This window comes from Stigmatopora argus, chromosome 14, assembly GCF_051989625.1.
Source record: "Stigmatopora argus isolate UIUO_Sarg chromosome 14, RoL_Sarg_1.0, whole genome shotgun sequence".
Lineage (NCBI taxonomy): Eukaryota > Metazoa > Chordata > Actinopteri > Syngnathiformes > Syngnathidae > Stigmatopora > Stigmatopora argus.
The window spans coordinates 893,603-914,653 of NC_135400.1; the positions used below are offsets into that span (position 1 = coordinate 893,603).

Sequence of the window (21,051 nt, forward strand, 5' to 3'; positions counted from 1 at the left end):
ATGTCGATCTCTATCTCTGTCGATGTCGATCTCTATCTCTGTCGATGTCTATCTCTATCTCTGTTTATGTCTATCTCTATCTCTGTCGATGTATATCTCTATCTTTGTCGATGTCTATCTCTATCTCTGTCGATGTCTATCTCTGTCGATGTCTATCTCTGTCGATGTGTATCTCTATCTCTGTCGATGTCTATCTTAATCTCTGTCGATGTCTATCTCTATCTCTATCTCTGTCGATGTCTATCTCTATCTCTATCTCTGTCGATGTCTATCTCTATCTCTGTCGATGTCTATCTCTATCGTTTTATATCTCTGTCGATGTCGATGTCTATCCCTATCTCTGTCGATGTCTATCTCTGTCCATGTCTATCTCTGTCGATGTCGATCTCTATCTCTGTCGCTGTCGATCTCTATCTCTGTCGATGTCGATCTCTATCTCTGTCGATGTCGATCTCTATCTCTGTCGATGTCGATCTCTATCTCTGTCGATCTCTATCTCTGTCGATGTCGATCTCTGTCGATGTCGATCTCTATCTATCTCTGCCGATGTCGATCTCTGTCGATCTCTATCTCTGTCGATGTCGATCTCTATCTCTGACGATGTCGATGTCGATCTCTATCTCTGCCGATGTCGATCTCTGTCGATCTCTATCTCTGTCGATGTCGATCTCTATCTCTGACGATGTCGATGTCGATCTCTATCTCTGTCGATGTCTATCTCTATCCCTGTCGATGTCGATCTCTATCTCTGTCGATGTCGATCTCTATCTCTGTCGATGTCGATCTCTATCTCTGTCGATGTCGATCTCTATCTCTGTCGATGCCGATCTCTGTCGATGTCGATCTCTGTCGATGTCGATCTCTATCTCTGTCGATGTCGATCTCTATCTCTGTCGATCTCTATCTCTGTCGATGTCTATCTCTGTCGATGTCTATCTCTGTCGATGTCTATCTCTGTCGATGTCTATCTCTGTCGATGTCTATCTCTATCTCTGTCGATGTATATCTCTATCTCTGTCGATGTCTATCTCTATCTCTGTCGATGTCTATCTCTATCTCTGTCGATGTCTATCTCTGTCGATGTCTATCTCTGTCGATGTCTATCTCTATCTCTGTCGATGTCTATCTCTATCTCTGTCGATGTCTATCTCTATCTCTGTCGATGTCTATCTCTATCTCTGTCGATGTCGATCTCGATCTCGATCTCTATCTCTGTTGATGTCGATCTCTATCTCTATCTCTGTCGATGTTGATCTCTGTCGATCTCTATCTCTGTCGATGTCGATCTCTATCTCTGTCGATGTCTATCTCTATCTCTGTCGATGTCTATCTCTATCTCTGTCGATGTCTATCTCTATCTCTGTCAATGTCTATCTCTGTTGATGTCTGTCTCTATCTTTGTCGATGTCGATCTCCATCTCTGTCGATGTCTATCTGTATCTCTGTCGATGTCTATCTCTATCTCTGTCGATGTCGATCTCTATCTGTCGATGTCGATCTCTATCTCTGTCGATGTCTATCTCTATCTCTGTCGATGTCTATCTCTATCTCTGTCGATGTCTATCTCTATCTTTGTCGATGTCTATCTCTATCTCTGTCGATGTCTATCTCTGTCGATGTCTATCTCTATCTCTATCTCTATCTCTGTCGATGTCTATCTCTATCTCTGTCGATGTCTATCTCTATCGTTTTATATCTCTGTCGATGTCGATGTCTATCCCTATCTCTGTCGATGTCTATCTCTGTCGATGTCTATCTCTGTCGATGTCGATCTCGATCTCTATCTCTGTCGATGTCGATCTCTATCTCTGTCGATGTCGATCTCTATCTCTGTCGATGTCGATCTCTATCTCTGTCGATCTCTATCTCTATCTCTGTCGATGTCGATCTCAGTCGATGTCGATCTCTATCTCTGACGATGTCGATCTCTATCTCTTTCGATGTCGATCTCTATCTCTGTCGATCTCTATCTCTGTCGATGTCTATCTCTGTCGATGTCTATCTCTGTCGATGTCTATCTCTATCTCTGTCGATGTCTATCTCTATCTCTGTATCGATGTCTATCTCTATCTCTGTCGATGTCTATCTCTGTCGATGTCTATCTCTGTCGATGTCTATCTCTATCTCTGTCGATGTCTATCTCTATCTCTGTATCGATGTCTATCTCTATATCTGTCGATGTCTATCTCTATCTCTGTAGATGTCGATCTCTATCTCTGTCGATGTCGATCTCTATCTCTATCTCTGTCGATGTCGATCTCTGTCAATCTCTATCTCTGTCGATGTCGATCTCTATCTCTGTCGATCTCTCTCTCTGTCGATGTCGATCTCTATCTCTGTCGATGTCTATCTCTGTCGATGTCTATCTCTATCTCTGTTGATGTCGATCTCTATCTCTATCTCTGTCGATGTTGATCTCTGTCGATCTCTATCTCTGTCGATGTCGATCTCTATCTCTGTCGATGTTGATCTCTGTCGATCTCTATCTCTGTCGATGTCGATCTCTATCTCTGTCGATGTCTATCTCTATCTCTGTCGATGTCTATCTCTATCTCTGTCAATGTCTATCTCTATCTCTGTCGATGTCTATCTCTATCTCTGTCGATGTCTATCTCTATCTCTGTCGATGTCTATCTCTATCTCTGTCGATGTCTATCTCTGTTGATGTCTGTCTCTATCTCTATCTCTGTCGATGTCGCTCTCCATCTCTGTCGATGTCTATCTCTATCTCTGTCGATGTCTATCTCTATCTCTGTCGATGTCGATCTCTATCTCTGTCGATGTCGATCTCTATCTCTGTCGATGTCTATCTCTGTCGATGTCTATCTCTATCTCTGTCGATGTCTATCTCTATCTTTGTCGATGTCTATCTCTATCTCTGTCGATGTCTATCTCTGTCGATGTCTATCTCTATCTCTGTCGATGTCTATCTCTATCTCTGTCGATGTCTATCTCTGTCGATGTCTATCTCTATCTCTGTCGATGTCTATCTCTATCTCTGTCGATGTCTATCTCTATCGTTTTATATCTCTGTCGATGTCGATGTCTATCCCTATCTCTGTCGATGTCTATCTCTGTCGATGTCTATCTCTGTCGATGTCGATCTCTATCTCTGTCGATGTCGATCTCTATCTCTGTCGATGTCGATCTCTATCTCTGTCGATGTCGATCTCTATCTCTGTCGATGTCGATCTCTATCTCTGTCGATCTCTATCTCTATCTCTGTCGATGTCGATCTCTGTCGATGTCGATCTCTGTCGATGTCGATCTCTGTCGATGTCGATCTCTATCTCTGACGATGTCGATGTCGATCTCTATCTCTGTCGATCTCTATCTCTGTCGATGTCGATCTCTGTCGATGTCGATCTCTATCTATCTCTGCCGATGTCGATCTCTGTCGATCTCTATCTCTGTCGATGTCGATCTCTATCTCTGACGATGTCGATGTCGATCTCTATCTCTGCCGATGTCGATCTCTGTCGATCTCTATCTCTGTCGATGTCGATCTCTATCTCTGACGATGTCGATGTCGATCTCTATCTCTGTCGATGTCTATCTCTATCCCTGTCGATGTCGATCTCTATCTCTGTCGATGTCGATCTCTATCTCTGTCGATGTCGATCTCTATCTCTGTCGATGTCGATCTCTATCTCTGTCGATGCCGATCTCTGTCGATGTCGATCTCTGTCGATGTCGATCTCTATCTCTGTCGATGTCGATCTCTATCTCTGTCGATCTCTATCTCTGTCGATGACTATCTCTGTCGATGTCTATCTCTGTCGATGTCTATCTCTGTCGATGTCTATCTCTGTCGATGTCTATCTCTGTCGATGTCTATCTCTGTCGATGTCTATCTCTGTCGATGTCTATCTCTATCTCTGTCGATGTATATCTCTATCTCTGTCGATGTCTATCTCTATCTCTGTCGATGTCTATCTCTATCTCTGTCGATGTCTATCTCTGTCGATGTCTATCTCTGTCGATGTCTATCTCTATCTCTGTCGATGTCTATCTCTATCTCTGTCGATGTCTATCTCTATCTCTGTCGATGTCTATCTCTATCTCTGTCGATGTCGATCTCGATCTCGATCTCTATCTCTGTTGATGTCGATCTCTATCTCTATCTCTGTCGATGTTGATCTCTGTCGATCTCTATCTCTGTCGATGTCGATCTCTATCTCTGTCGATGTCTATCTCTATCTCTGTCGATGTCTATCTCTATCTCTGTCGATGTCTATCTCTATCTCTGTCGATGTCTATCTCTGTTGATGTCTGTCTCTATCTTTGTCGATGTCGATCTCCATCTCTGTCGATGTCTATCTGTATCTCTGTCGATGTCTATCTCTATCTCTGTCGATGTCGATCTCTATCTGTCGATGTCGATCTCTATCTCTGTCGATGTCTATCTCTATCTCTGTCGATGTCTATCTCTATCTCTGTCGATGTCTATCTCTATCTTTGTCGATGTCTATCTCTATCTCTGTCGATGTCTATCTCTGTCGATGTCTATCTCTATCTCTATCTCTATCTCTGTCGATGTCTATCTCTATCTCTGTCGATGTCTATCTCTATCGTTTTATATCTCTGTCGATGTCGATGTCTATCCCTATCTCTGTCGATGTCTATCTCTGTCGATGTCTATCTCTGTCGATGTCGATCTCGATCTCTATCTCTGTCGATGTCGATCTCTATCTCTGTCGATGTCGATCTCTATCTCTGTCGATGTCGATCTCTATCTCTGTCGATCTCTATCTCTATCTCTGTCGATGTCGATCTCAGTCGATGTCGATCTCTATCTCTGACGATGTCGATCTCTATCTCTTTCGATGTCGATCTCTATCTCTGTCGATCTCTATCTCTGTCGATGTCTATCTCTGTCGATGTCTATCTCTGTCGATGTCTATCTCTATCTCTGTCGATGTCTATCTCTATCTCTGTATCGATGTCTATCTCTATCTCTGTCGATGTCTATCTCTGTCGATGTCTATCTCTGTCGATGTCTATCTCTATCTCTGTCGATGTCTATCTCTATCTCTGTATCGATGTCTATCTCTATATCTGTCGATGTCTATCTCTATCTCTGTAGATGTCGATCTCTATCTCTGTCGATGTCGATCTCTATCTCTATCTCTGTCGATGTCGATCTCTGTCAATCTCTATCTCTGTCGATGTCGATCTCTATCTCTGTCGATCTCTCTCTCTGTCGATGTCGATCTCTATCTCTGTCGATGTCTATCTCTGTCGATGTCTATCTCTATCTCTGTTGATGTCGATCTCTATCTCTATCTCTGTCGATGTTGATCTCTGTCGATCTCTATCTCTGTCGATGTCGATCTCTATCTCTGTCGATGTTGATCTCTGTCGATCTCTATCTCTGTCGATGTCGATCTCTATCTCTGTCGATGTCTATCTCTATCTCTGTCGATGTCTATCTCTATCAGTCAATGTCTATCTCTATCTCTGTCGATGTCTATCTCTATCTCTGTCGATGTCTATCTCTATCTCTGTCGATGTCTATCTCTATCTCTGTCGATGTCTATCTCTGTTGATGTCTGTCTCTATCTCTATCTCTGTCGATGTCGCTCTCCATCTCTGTCGATGTCTATCTCTATCTCTGTCGATGTCTATCTCTATCTCTGTCGATGTCGATCTCTATCTATGTCGATGTCGATCTCTATCTCTGTCGATGTCTATCTCTGTCGATGTCTATCTCTATCTCTGTCGATGTCTATCTCTATCTTTGTCGATGTCTATCTCTATCTCTGTCGATGTCTATCTCTGTCGATGTCTATCTCTATCTCTGTCGATGTCTATCTCTATCTCTGTCGATGTCTATCTCTGTCGATGTCTATCTCTATCTCTGTCGATGTCTATCTCTATCTCTGTCGATGTCTATCTCTATCGTTTTATATCTCTGTCGATGTCGATGTCTATCCCTATCTCTGTCGATGTCTATCTCTGTCGATGTCTATCTCTGTCGATGTCGATCTCTATCTCTGTCGATGTCGATCTCTATCTCTGTCGATGTCGATCTCTATCTCTGTCGATGTCGATCTCTATCTCTGTCGATGTCGATCTCTATCTCTGTCGATCTCTATCTCTATCTCTGTCGATGTCGATCTCTGTCGATGTCGATCTCTGTCGATGTCGATCTCTATCTCTGACGATGTCGATGTCGATCTCTATCTCTGTCGATCTCTATCTCTGTCGATGTCGATCTCTGTCGATGTCGATCTCTATCTATCTCTGCCGATGTCGATCTCTGTCGATCTCTATCTCTGTCGATGTCGATCTCTATCTCTGACGATGTCGATGTCGATCTCTATCTCTGCCGATGTCGATCTCTGTCGATCTCTATCTCTGTCGATGTCGATCTCTATCTCTGACGATGTCGATGTCGATCTCTATCTCTGTCGATGTCTATCTCTATCCCTGTCGATGTCGATCTCTATCTCTGTCGATGTCGATCTCTATCTCTGTCGATGTCGATCTCTATCTCTGTCGATGTCGATCTCTATCTCTGTCGATGCCGATCTCTGTCGATGTCGATCTCTGTCGATGTCGATCTCTATCTCTGTCGATGTCGATCTCTATCTCTGTCGATCTCTATCTCTGTCGATGTCTATCTCTGTCGATGTCTATCTCTGTCGATGTCTATCTCTGTCGATGTCTATCTCTGTCGATGTCTATCTCTGTCGATGTCTATCTCTATCTCTGTCGATGTATATCTCTATCTCTGTCGATGTCTATCTCTATCTCTGTCGATGTCTATCTCTATCTCTGTCGATGTCTATCTCTGTCGATGTCTATCTCTGTCGATGTCTATCTCTATCTCTGTCGATGTCTATCTCTATCTCTGTCGATGTCTATCTCTATCTCTGTCGATGTCTATCTCTATCTCTGTCGATGTCGATCTCGATCTCGATCTCTATCTCTGTTGATGTCGATCTCTATCTCTATCTCTGTCGATGTTGATCTCTGTCGATCTCTATCTCTGTCGATGTCGATCTCTATCTCTGTCGATGTCTATCTCTATCTCTGTCGATGTCTATCTCTATCTCTGTCGATGTCTATCTCTATCTCTGTCGATGTCTATCTCTGTTGATGTCTGTCTCTATCTTTGTCGATGTCGATCTCCATCTCTGTCGATGTCTATCTGTATCTCTGTCGATGTCTATCTCTATCTCTGTCGATGTCGATCTCTATCTGTCGATGTCGATCTCTATCTCTGTCGATGTCTATCTCTATCTCTGTCGATGTCTATCTCTATCTCTGTCGATGTCTATCTCTATCTTTGTCGATGTCTATCTCTATCTCTGTCGATGTCTATCTCTGTCGATGTCTATCTCTGTCGATGTCTATCTCTATCTCTATCTCTGTCGATGTCTATCTCTATCTCTATCTCTATCTCTGTCGATGTCTATCTCTATCTCTGTCGATGTCTATCTCTATCGTTTTATATCTCTGTCGATGTCGATGTCTATCCCTATCTCTGTCGATGTCTATCTCTGTCGATGTCTATCTCTGTCGATGTCGATCTCGATCTCTATCTCTGTCGATGTCGATCTCTATCTCTGTCGATGTCGATCTCTATCTCTGTCGATGTCGATCTCTATCTCTGTCGATCTCTATCTCTATCTCTGTCGATGTCGATCTCAGTCGATGTCGATCTCTATCTCTGACGATGTCGATCTCTATCTCTTTCGATGTCGATCTCTATCTCTGTCGATCTCTATCTCTGTCGATGTCTATCTCTGTCGATGTCTATCTCTGTCGATGTCTATCTCTATCTCTGTCGATGTCTATCTCTATCTCTGTATCGATGTCTATCTCTATCTCTGTCGATGTCTATCTCTGTCGATGTCTATCTCTGTCGATGTCTATCTCTATCTCTGTCGATGTCTATCTCTATCTCTGTATCGATGTCTATCTCTATATCTGTCGATGTCTATCTCTATCTCTGTAGATGTCGATCTCTATCTCTGTCGATGTCGATCTCTATCTCTATCTCTGTCGATGTCGATCTCTGTCAATCTCTATCTCTGTCGATGTCGATCTCTATCTCTGTCGATCTCTCTCTCTGTCGATGTCGATCTCTATCTCTGTCGATGTCTATCTCTGTCGATGTCTATCTCTGTCGATGTCTATCTCTGTCGATGTCTATCTCTATCTCTGTTGATGTCGATCTCTATCTCTATCTCTGTCGATGTTGATCTCTGTCGATCTCTATCTCTGTCGATGTCGATCTCTATCTCTGTCGATGTTGATCTCTGTCGATCTCTATCTCTGTCGATGTCGATCTCTATCTCTGTCGATGTCTATCTCTATCTCTGTCGATGTCTATCTCTATCTCTGTCAATGTCTATCTCTATCTCTGTCGATGTCTATCTCTATCTCTGTCGATGTCTATCTCTATCTCTGTCGATGTCTATCTCTATCTCTGTCGATGTCTATCTCTGTTGATGTCTGTCTCTATCTCTATCTCTGTCGATGTCGCTCTCCATCTCTGTCGATGTCTATCTCTATCTCTGTCGATGTCTATCTCTATCTCTGTCGATGTCGATCTCTATCTCTGTCGATGTCGATCTCTATCTCTGTCGATGTCTATCTCTGTCGATGTCTATCTCTATCTCTGTCGATGTCTATCTCTATCTTTGTCGATGTCTATCTCTATCTCTGTCGATGTCTATCTCTGTCGATGTCTATCTCTATCTCTGTCGATGTCTATCTCTATCTCTGTCGATGTCTATCTCTGTCGATGTCTATCTCTATCTCTGTCGATGTCTATCTCTATCTCTGTCGATGTCTATCTCTATCGTTTTATATCTCTGTCGATGTCGATGTCTATCCCTATCTCTGTCGATGTCTATCTCTGTCGATGTCTATCTCTGTCGATGTCGATCTCTATCTCTGTCGATGTCGATCTCTATCTCTGTCGATGTCGATCTCTATCTCTGTCGATGTCGATCTCTATCTCTGTCGATGTCGATCTCTATCTCTGTCGATCTCTATCTCTATCTCTGTCGATGTCGATCTCTGTCGATGTCGATCTCTGTCGATGTCGATCTCTATCTCTGACGATGTCGATGTCGATCTCTATCTCTTTCGATGTCGATCTCTATCTCTGTCGATCTCTATCTCTATCTCTGTCGATGTCGATCTCTGTCGATGTCGATCTCTGTCGATGTCGATCTCTATCTCTGACGATGTCGATGTCGATCTCTATCTCTTTCGATCTCTATCTCTTTCGATGTCGATCTCTATCTCTGTCGATCTCTATCTCCGTCGATGTCTATCTCTGTCGATGTCTATCTCTGTCGATGTCTATCTCTGTCGATGTCTATCTCTATCTCTGTCGATGTCTATCTCTATCTCTGTATCGATGTCTATCTCTATCTCTGTCGATGTCTATCTCTATCTCTGTCGATGTCTATCTCTGTCGATGTCTATCTCTGTCGATGTCTATCTCTGTCGATGTCTATCTCTGTCGATGTCTATCTCTGTCGATGTCTATCTCTATCTCTGTCGATGTCTATCTCTATCTCTGTATCGATGTCTATCTCTATCTCTGTCGATGTCTATCTCTATCTCTGTCGATGTCGATCTCTATCTGTCAATGTCGATCTCTATCTCTATCTCTGTCGATGTCGATCTCTGTCAATCTCTATCTCTGTCGATGTCGATCTCTATCTCTGTCGATCTCTCTCTCTGTCGATGTCGATCTCTATCTCTGTCGATGTCTATCTCTATCTCTGTCGATGTCGATCTCTATCTCTGTCGATCTCTCTCTCTGTCGATGTCGATCTCTATCTCTGTCGATGTCTATCTCTATCTCTGTCGATGTCTATCTCTATCTCTGTCGATGTCTATCTCTATCTCTGTCGATGTCTATCTCTATCTCTGTCGATGTCTATCTTTATCTCTGTCGATGTCTATTTCTGTCGTTGTCGATCTCTGTCGATGTCGATCTCTGTCGATGTCGATCTCTATCTCTATCTCTGTCGATGTCGATCTCTGTCAATCTCTATCTCTGTCGATGTCGATCTCTATCTCTGTCGATCTCTCTCTCTGTCGATGTCGATCTCTATCTCTGTCGATGTCTATCTCTATCTCTGTCGATGTCGATCTCTATCTCTGTCGATCTCTCTCTCTGTCGATGTCGATCTCTATCTCTGTCGATGTCTATCTCTATCTCTGTCGATGTCTATCTCTATCTCTGTCGATGTCTATCTCTATCTCTGTCGATGTCTATCTCTATCTCTGTCGATGTCTATCTTTATCTCTGTCGATGTCTATCTCTATCTCTGTCGATGTCTATCTCTATCTCTGTCGATGTCTATCTTTATCTCTGTCGATGTCTATCTCTATCTCTGTCGATGTCTATCTCTATCTCTGTCGATGTCTATCTTTATCTCTGTCGATGTCTATTTCTGTCGATGTCGATCTCTGTCGATGTCGATCTCTATCTCTGACGATGTCGATGTCGATCTCTATCTCTTTCGATGTCGATCTCTATCTCTGTCGATGTCTATCTCTGTCGATGTCTATCTCTGTCGATGTCTATCTCTGTCGATGTCTATCTCTGTCGATGTCTATCTCTGTCGATGTCTATCTCTATCTCTGTCGATGTCTATCTCTATCTCTGTATCGATGTCTATCTCTATCTCTGTCGATGTCTATCTCTATCTCTGTCGATGTCTATCTCTATCTCTGTATCGATGTCTATCTCTATCTCTGTCGATGTCTATCTCTATCTCTGTCGATGTCTATCTCTGTCGATGTCTATCTCTGTCGATGTCTATCTCTGTCGATGTCTATCTCTGTCGATGTCTATCTCTGTCGATGTCTATCTCTGTCGATGTCTATCTCTGTCGATGTCTATCTCTATCTCTGTCGATGTCTATCTCTATCGCTATATCGATGTCTATCTCTATCTCTGTCGATGTCTATCCTATCTCTGTCGATGTCGATCTCTATCTCTGTCGATGTCGATCTCTATCTCTATCTCTGTCGATGTCGATCTCTGTCAATCTCTATCTCTGTCGATGTCGATCTCTATCTCTGTCGATCTCTCTCTCTGTCGATGTCGATCTCTATCTCTGTCGATGTCTATCTCTATCTCTGTCGATGTCTATCTCTATCTCTGTCGATGTCTATCTCTATCTCTGTCGATGTCTATCTCTATCTCTGTCGATGTCTATCTTTATCTCTGTCGATGTCTATTTCTGTCGATGTCGATCTCTGTCGATGTCGATCTCTATCTCTGTCGATCTCTATCTCTGTCGATGTCGATCTCCATCTCTGTCGATGTCTATCTCTGTGGTGTCTATCTCTATCTCCGTCGATGTCTATCTCTATCTCTGTCGATGTCTATCTCTATCTCTGTCGATGTCTATCTCTGTCGATGTCTATCTCTGTCGATGTCTATCTCTGTCGATGTCTATCTCTGTCGATGTCTATCTCTGTCGATGTCTATCTCTGTCGATGTCTATCTCTGTCGATGTCTATCTCTGTCGATGTCTATCTCTGTCGATGTCTATCTCTGTCGATGTCTATCTCTGTCGATGTCTATCTCTGTCGATGTCTATCTCTATATCTGTCGATGTCTATCTCTATCTCTATCTCTGTCGATGTCTATCTCTATCTCTATCTCTGTCGAAGTCTATCTCTATCTCTGTCGATGTCTATCTCTATCTCTATCTCTGTCGATGTCTATCTCTATCTCTGTTGATGTCTATATCTTTCTCTGTCGATGTCTATCTCTATCTCTGTTAATGTCTATCTCTATCTCTGTCGATGTCTATCTCTATCTCTGTCTATCTCTATATCCATCTCTGTCGATGTCTATCTCTGTCGATGTCTATCTCTATCTCAGTTTCTGCGTGTGATGACAAGTAGGCTTTTGTGTTGTGATAATGACGACATGGCCTATGTCCGATTATTATTATTATTATTATCTCTGTCGATGTCTATCTCTGTTGATGTCTGTCTCTATCTCTATCTCTATCTCTATCTCTGTCGATGTCTATCTCTGTCGATGTCTATCTCTATCTCTGTCGATGTCGATCTCTATCTCTGTCGATGTCGATCTCTATCTCTGTCGATGTCTATCTCTATCTCTGTTGATGTCTATCTCTATCTCTGTCGATGTCTATCTCTGTCTTTGTCGATGTCTATCTCTATCTCTGTCGATGTCTATCTCTATCTCTGTCGATGTCTATCTCTGTCGATGTCTCTCTCTATCTCTGTCGATGTCTATCTTAATCTCTGTCGATGTCTATCTCTATCTCTGTCGATGTCTATCTCTATCTCTGTCGAAGTCGATCTCTATCTCTGTCGATGTCGATCTCTATCTCTGTCCTTGTCTATCTCTATCTCTGTCGATGTCTATCTCTGTCGATGTCTATCTCTATCTCTGTCGATGTCGATCTCTATCTCTGTCGATGTCGATCTCTATCTCTATCTCTGTCGATGTCGATCTCTATCTCTGTCGATGTCGATCTCTATCTCTGTCGATGTCTATCTCTTTCTCTGTCGATTTCTATCTCTATCTCTGTCGATGTCTATCTCTATCTATTTCGATGTCTATCTCTATCTCTGTCGATGTCTATCTCTATCTATTTCGATGTCTATCTCTATCTCTGTCGATGTCTATCTCTATCTCTGTCGATGTCTATCTCTATCTCTGTCGATGTCTATCTCTATCTCTGTCGATGTCGATCTCTGTCGATCTCTATCTCTGTCGATGTCTATCTCTATCTCTGTCGATGTCAATCTCTATCTCTATCTCTGTCGATGTCTATCTCTATCTCTGTCGATGTCTATTTCAATCTCTGTCGATGTCTATCTCTATCTATTTCGATGTCGATCTCTATCTCTGTCGAAGTCGATCTCTATCTCTGTCGATCTCTATCTCTGTCGTTGTCTATCTCTATCTCTGTCGATGTCTATCTCTGTCGATGTCTATCTCTATCTCTGTCGATGTCGATCTCTATCTCTGTCGATGTCGATCTCTTTCTCTGTCGATTTCTATCTCTATCTCTGTCGATGTCTATCTCTATCTCTGTCGATGTCTATCTCTATCTCTGTCGATGTCTATCTCTATCTCTGTCGATGTCTATCTCTATCTCTGTCGATGTCTATCTCTATCTCTGTCGATGTCTATCTCTATCTTTGTCGATGTCTATCTCTATCTCTGTCGATGTCGATCTCTGTCGATCTCTATCTCTGTCGATGTCGATCTCTATCTCTGTCGATGTCGATCTCCATCTCTTTCGATGTCGATCTCTATCTTTGTCAATGTCGATCTCTATCTGTCGATGTCGATCTCCATCTCTGTCGATGTCGATCTCTATCTCTGTCGATCTCGATCTCTGTCGTGTCTATCTCTATCTCTGTCGATGTCTATCTCTATCTCTGTCGATGTCTATCTCTGTCGATGTCTATCTCTATCTCTGTCGATCTCTATCTCTGTCAATGTCTATCTCTATCTCTGTAGATGTCTATCTCTGTCGATGTCTATCTCTGTCGATGTCTATCTCTGTCGATGTCTATCTCTGTCGATGTCTATCTCTGTCGATGTCTATCTCTGTCGATGTCTATCTCTGTCGATGTCTATCTCTGTCGATGTCTATCTCTGTCGATGTCTATCTCTATCTCTGTCGATGTCTAATTCTATCTCTATCTCTGTCGATGTCTATCTCTGTCGATGTCTATCTCTATCTCTGTCGATGTCTAATTCTATCTCTATCTCTGTCGATGTCTATCTCTGTCGATGTCTATCTCTGTCGATGTCGATCTCTATCTCTGTCGATGTCGATCTCTATCTCTGTCGATGTCGATCTCTATCTCTGTCGATGTCGATCTCTGTCGATGTCGATCTCTATCTCTATCTCTGTCGATGTCTATCTCTATCTCTGTCGATGTCGATCTCTATCTCTGTCGATCTCTATCTCTGTCGATGTCGATCTCTATCTCTATCTCTGTCGATGTCGATCTCTATCTCTGTCGATGTCTATCTCAGTCGATGTCGATCTCTATCTCTGTCGATGTCTATCTCTATCTCTGTCGATGTCTATCTCAGTCGATGTCTATCTCTGTCAATGTCGATCTCTATCACTGTCGATCTCTATCTCTGTCGATGTCAATCTCTATCTCTGTCGATGATGAGCTATATCTCTGTCGATGTCGATCTCTATCTCTATCGATTTCTATCTCTGTCGATGTCGATCTCTATCTCTGTCGATGTCTATCTCTATCTCTGTCGAAGTCGATCTCTATCTCTGTCGATGTCGATCTCTATCTCTGTCCTTGTCGATCTCTATCTCTGTCGATGTCTATCTCTATCTCTGTCGATGTCTATTTCTATCTCTGTCGATGTCTATCTCTATCTATTTCGATGTCGATCTCTATCTCTGTCGAAGTCGATCTCTATCTCTGTCGATGTCGATCTCTATCTCTGTCGTTGTCTATCTCTATCTCTGTCGATGTCTATCTCTGTCGATGTCTATCTCTATCTCTGTCGATGTCGATCTCTATCGATGTCGATCTCTTTCTCTGTCGATTTCTATCTCTATCTCTGTCGATGTCTATCTCTATCTCTGTCGATGTCTATCTCTATCTCTGTCGATGTCTATCTCTATCTCTGTCGATGTCTATCTCTATCTCTGTCGATGTCTATCTCTATCTCTGTCGATGTCTATCTCTATCTTTGTCGATGTCTATCTCTATCTCTGTCGATGTCGATCTCTGTCGATCTCTATCTCTGTCGATGTCGATCTCTATCTCTGTCGATGTCGATCTCCATCTCTTTCGATGTCGATCTCTATCTTTGTCGATGTCGATCTCTATCTGTCGATGTTGATCTCCATCTCTGTCGATGTCGATCTCTATCTCTGTCGATCTCTATCTCTGTCGATCTCTATCTCTGTTGTGTCTATCTCTATCTCTGTCGATCTCTATCTCTGTCGATGTCGATCTCTATCTCTGTCGATGTCGATCTCCATCTCTTTCGATGTCGATCTCTATCTTTGTCGATGTCGATCTCTATCTGTCGATGTTGATCTCCATCTCTGTCGATGTCGATCTCTATCTCTGTCGATCTCTATCTCTGTCGTGTCTATCTCTATCTCTGTCGATGTCTATCTCTATCTCTGTCGGTGTCTATCTCTGTCGATGTCTATCTCTATCTCTGTCGATCTCTATCTCTGTCAATGTCTATCTCTATCTCTGTAGATGTCTATCTCTGTCGATGTCTATCTCTGTCGATGTCTATCTCTGTCGATGTCTATCTCTGTCGATGTCTATCTCTGTCGATGTCTATCTCTGTCGATGTCTATCTCTGTCGATGTCTATCTCTGTCGATGTCTATCTCTGTCGATGTCTATCTCTGTCGATGTCTATCTCTGTCGATCTCTATCTCTGTCGATGTCGATCTCTATCTCTATCTCTGTCGATGTCGATCTCTATCTCTATCTCTGTCGATGTCGATCTCTATCTCTGTCGATGTCTATCTCAGTCGATGTCGATCTCTATCTCTGTCGATGTCTATCTCTATCTCTGTCGATGTCTATCTCAGTCGATGTCTATCTCTGTCGATGTCTATCTCTATCTCTGTCGATGTCTATCTCTGTCAATGTCGATCTCTATCTCTGTCGATCTCTATCTCTGTCGATGTCAATCTCTATCTCTGTCGATGATGAGCTATATCTCTGTCGATGTCGATCTCTATCTCTATCGATTTCTATCTCTGTCGATGTCGATCTCTATCTCTGTCGATGTCTATCTCTATCTCTGTCGAAGTTGATCTCTATCTCTGTCGATGTCGATCTCTATCTCTGTCCTTGTCTATCTCTATCTCTGTCGATGTCTATCTCTGTCGATGTCTATCTCTATCTCTGTCGATGTCGATGTCGATCTCTATCTCTGTCGATGTCGATCTCTATCTCTATCTCTGTCGATGTCGATCTCTATCTCTGTCGATGTCGATCTCTATCTCTGTCGATGTCTATCTCTTTCTCTGTCGATTTCTATCTCTATCTCTGTCGATGTCTATCTCTATCTATTTCGATGTCTATCTCTATCTCTGTCGATGTCTATCTCTATCTCTGTCGATGTCGATCTCTATCTGTCAATGTCGATCTCTATCTCTATCTCTGTCGATGTCGATCTCTGTCAATCTCTATCTCTGTCGATGTCGATCTCTATCTCTGTCGATCTCTCTCTCTGTCGATGTCGATCTCTATCTCTGTCGATGTCTATCTCTATCTCTGTCGATGTCGATCTCTATCTCTGTCGATCTCTCTCTCTGTCGATGTCGATCTCTATCTCTGTCGATGTCTATCTCTATCTCTGTCGATGTCTATCTCTATCTCTGTCGATGTCTATCTCTATCTCTGTCGATGTCTATCTCTATCTCTGTCGATGTCTATCTTTATCTCTGTCGATGTCTATTTCTGTCGTTGTCGATCTCTGTCGATGTCGATCTCTGTCGATGTCGATCTCTATCTCTATCTCTGTCGATGTCGATCTCTGTCAATCTCTATCTCTGTCGATGTCGATCTCTATCTCTGTCGATCTCTCTCTCTGTCGATGTCGATCTCTATCTCTGTCGATGTCTATCTCTATCTCTGTCGATGTCGATCTCTATCTCTGTCGATCTCTCTCTCTGTCGATGTCGATCTCTATCTCTGTCGATGTCTATCTCTATCTCTGTCGATGTCTATCTCTATCTCTGTCGATGTCTATCTCTATCTCTGTCGATGTCTATCTCTATCTCTGTCGATGTCTATCTTTATCTCTGTCGATGTCTATCTCTATCTCTGTCGATGTCTATCTCTATCTCTGTCGATGTCTATCTTTATCTCTGTCGATGTCTATCTCTATCTCTGTCGATGTCTATCTCTATCTCTGTCGATGTCTATCTTTATCTCTGTCGATGTCTATTTCTGTCGATGTCGATCTCTGTCGATGTCGATCTCTATCTCTGACGATGTCGATGTCGATCTCTATCTCTTTCGATGTCGATCTCTATCTCTGTCGATGTCTATCTCTGTCGATGTCTATCTCTGTCGATGTCTATCTCTGTCGATGTCTATCTCTGTCGATGTCTATCTCTGTCGATGTCTATCTCTATCTCTGTCGATGTCTATCTCTATCTCTGTATCGATGTCTATCTCTATCTCTGTCGATGTCTATCTCTATCTCTGTCGATGTCTATCTCTATCTCTGTATCGATGTCTATCTCTATCTCTGTCGATGTCTATCTCTATCTCTGTCGATGTCTATCTCTGTCGATGTCTATCTCTGTCGATGTCTATCTCTGTCGATGTCTATCTCTGTCGATGTCTATCTCTGTCGATGTCTATCTCTGTCGATGTCTATCTCTGTCGATGTCTATCTCTATCTCTGTCGATGTCTATCTCTATCGCTATATCGATGTCTATCTCTATCTCTGTCGATGTCTATCCTATCTCTGTCGATGTCGATCTCTATCTCTGTCGATGTCGATCTCTATCTCTATCTCTGTCGATGTCGATCTCTGTCAATCTCTATCTCTGTCGATGTCGATCTCTATCTCTGTCGATCTCTCTCTCTGTCGATGTCGATCTCTATCTCTGTCGATGTCTATCTCTATCTCTGTCGATGTCTATCTCTATCTCTGTCGATGTCTATCTCTATCTCTGTCGATGTCTATCTCTATCTCTGTCGATGTCTATCTTTATCTCTGTCGATGTCTATTTCTGTCGATGTCGATCTCTGTCGATGTCGATCTCTATCTCTGTCGATCTCTATCTCTGTCGATGTCGATCTCCATCTCTGTCGATGTCTATCTCTGTGGTGTCTATCTCTATCTCCGTCGATGTCTATCTCTATCTCTGTCGATGTCTATCTCTATCTCTGTCGATGTCTATCTCTGTCGATGTCTATCTCTGTCGATGTCTATCTCTGTCGATGTCTATCTCTGTCGATGTCTATCTCTGTCGATGTCTATCTCTGTCGATGTCTATCTCTGTCGATGTCTATCTCTGTCGATGTCTATCTCTGTCGATGTCTATCTCTGTCGATGTCTATCTCTGTCGATGTCTATCTCTATATCTGTCGATGTCTATCTCTATCTCTATCTCTGTCGATGTCTATCTCTATCTCTATCTCTGTCGAAGTCTATCTCTATCTCTGTCGATGTCTATCTCTATCTCTATCTCTGTCGATGTCTATCTCTATCTCTGTTGATGTCTATATCTTTCTCTGTCGATGTCTATCTCTATCTCTGTTAATGTCTATCTCTATCTCTGTCGATGTCTATCTCTATCTCTGTCTATCTCTATATCCATCTCTGTCGATGTCTATCTCTGTCGATGTCTATCTCTATCTCAGTTTCTGCGTGTGATGACAAGTAGGCTTTTGTGTTGTGATAATGACGACATGGCCTATGTCCGATTATTATTATTATTATTATCTCTGTCGATGTCTATCTCTGTTGATGTCTGTCTCTATCTCTATCTCTATCTCTATCTCTGTCGATGTCTATCTCTGTCGATGTCTATCTCTATCTCTGTCGATGTCGATCTCTATCTCTGTCGATGTCGATCTCTATCTCTGTCGATGTCTATCTCTATCTCTGTTGATGTCTATCTCTATCTCTGTCGATGTCTATCTCTGTCTTTGTCGATGTCTATCTCTATCTCTGTCGATGTCTATCTCTATCTCTGTCGATGTCTATCTCTGTCGATGTCTCTCTCTATCTCTGTCGATGTCTATCTTAATCTCTGTCGATGTCTATCTCTATCTCTGTCGATGTCTATCTCTATCTCTGTCGAAGTCGATCTCTATCTCTGTCGATGTCGATCTCTATCTCTGTCCTTGTCTATCTCTATCTCTGTCGATGTCTATCTCTGTCGATGTCTATCTCTATCTCTGTCGATGTCGATCTCTATCTCTGTCGATGTCGATCTCTATCTCTATCTCTGTCGATGTCGATCTCTATCTCTGTCGATGTCGATCTCTATCTCTGTCGATGTCTATCTCTTTCTCTGTCGATTTCTATCTCTATCTCTGTCGATGTCTATCTCTATCTATTTCGATGTCTATCTCTATCTCTGTCGATGTCTATCTCTATCTATTTCGATGTCTATCTCTATCTCTGTCGATGTCTATCTCTATCTCTGTCGATGTCTATCTCTATCTCTGTCGATGTCTATCTCTATCTCTGTCGATGTCGATCTCTGTCGATCTCTATCTCTGTCGATGTCTATCTCTATCTCTGTCGATGTCTATCTCTATCTCTGTCGATGTCAATCTCTATCTCTATCTCTGTCGATGTCTATCTCTATCTCTGTCGATGTCTATTTCAATCTCTGTCGATGTCTATCTCTATCTATTTCGATGTCGATCTCTATCTCTGTCGAAGTCGATCTCTATCTCTGTCGATCTCTATCTCTGTCGTTGTCTATCTCTATCTCTGTCGATGTCTATCTCTGTCGATGTCTATCTCTATCTCTGTCGATGTCGATCTCTATCTCTGTCGATGTCGATCTCTTTCTCTGTCGATTTCTATCTCTATCTCTGTCGATGTCTATCTCTATCTCTGTCGATGTCTATCTCTATCTCTGTCGATGTCTATCTCTATCTCTGTCGATGTCTATCTCTATCTCTGTCGATGTCTATCTCTATCTCTGTCGATGTCTATCTCTATCTTTGTCGATGTCTATCTCTATCTCTGTCGATGTCGATCTCTGTCGATCTCTATCTCTGTCGATGTCGATCTCTATCTCTGTCGATGTCGATCTCCATCTCTTTCGATGTCGATCTCTATCTTTGTCAATGTCGATCTCTATCTGTCGATGTCGATCTCCATCTCTGTCGATGTCGATCTCTATCTCTGTCGATCTCGATCTCTGTCGTGTCTATCTCTATCTCTGTCGATGTCTATCTCTATCTCTGTCGATGTCTATCTCTGTCGATGTCTATCTCTATCTCTGTCGATCTCTATCTCTGTCAATGTCTATCTCTATCTCTGTAGATGTCTATCTCTGTCGATGTCTATCTCTGTCGATGTCTATCTCTGTCGATGTCTATCTCTGTCGATGTCTATCTCTGTCGATGTCTATCTCTGTCGATGTCTATCTCTGTCGATGTCTATCTCTGTCGATGTCTATCTCTGTCGATGTCTATCTCTATCTCTGTCGATGTCTAATTCTATCTCTATCTCTGTCGATGTCTATCTCTGTCGATGTCTATCTCTATCTCTGTCGATGTCTAATTCTATCTCTATCTCTGTCGATGTCTATCTCTGTCGATGTCTATCTCTGTCGATGTCGATCTCTATCTCTGTCGATGTCGATCTCTATCTCTGTCGATGTCGATCTCTATCTCTGTCGATGTCGATCTCTGTCGATGTCGATCTCTATCTCTATCTCTGTCGATGTCTATCTCTATCTCTGTCGATGTCGATCTCTATCTCTGTCGATCTCTATCTCTGTCGATGTCGATCTCTATCTCTATCTCTGTCGATGTCGATCTCTATCTCTGTCGATGTCTATCTCAGTCGATGTCGATCTCTATCTCTGTCGATGTCTATCTCTATCTCTGTCGATGTCTATCTCAGTCGATGTCTATCTCTGTCAATGTCGATCTCTATCACTGTCGATCTCTATCTCTGTCGATGTCAATCTCTATCTCTGTCGATGATGAGCTATATCTCTGTCGATGTCGATCTCTATCTCTATCGATTTCTATCTCTGTCGATGTCGATCTCTATCTCTGTCGATGTCTATCTCTATCTCTGTCGAAGTCGATCTCTATCTCTGTCGATGTCGATCTCTATCTCTGTCCTTGTCGATCTCTATCTCTGTCGATGTCTATCTCTATCTCTGTCGATGTCTATTTCTATCTCTGTCGATGTCTATCTCTATCTATTTCGATGTCGATCTCTATCTCTGTCGAAGTCGATCTCTATCTCTGTCGATGTCGATCTCTATCTCTGTCGTTGTCTATCTCTATCTCTGTCGATGTCTATCTCTGTCGATGTCTATCTCTATCTCTGTCGATGTC

The 21,051-nt window shown here is 42.5% G+C and overlaps 1 protein-coding gene across 28 annotated transcripts in view; it reads right to left on the minus strand.

The window, feature by feature from the left end:
• nbr1b (NBR1 autophagy cargo receptor b) overlaps positions 1-21,051 on the minus strand; it is a 394,738-nt gene that overhangs the window by 175,993 nt on the left and 197,694 nt on the right. The window lies entirely within an intron of this gene.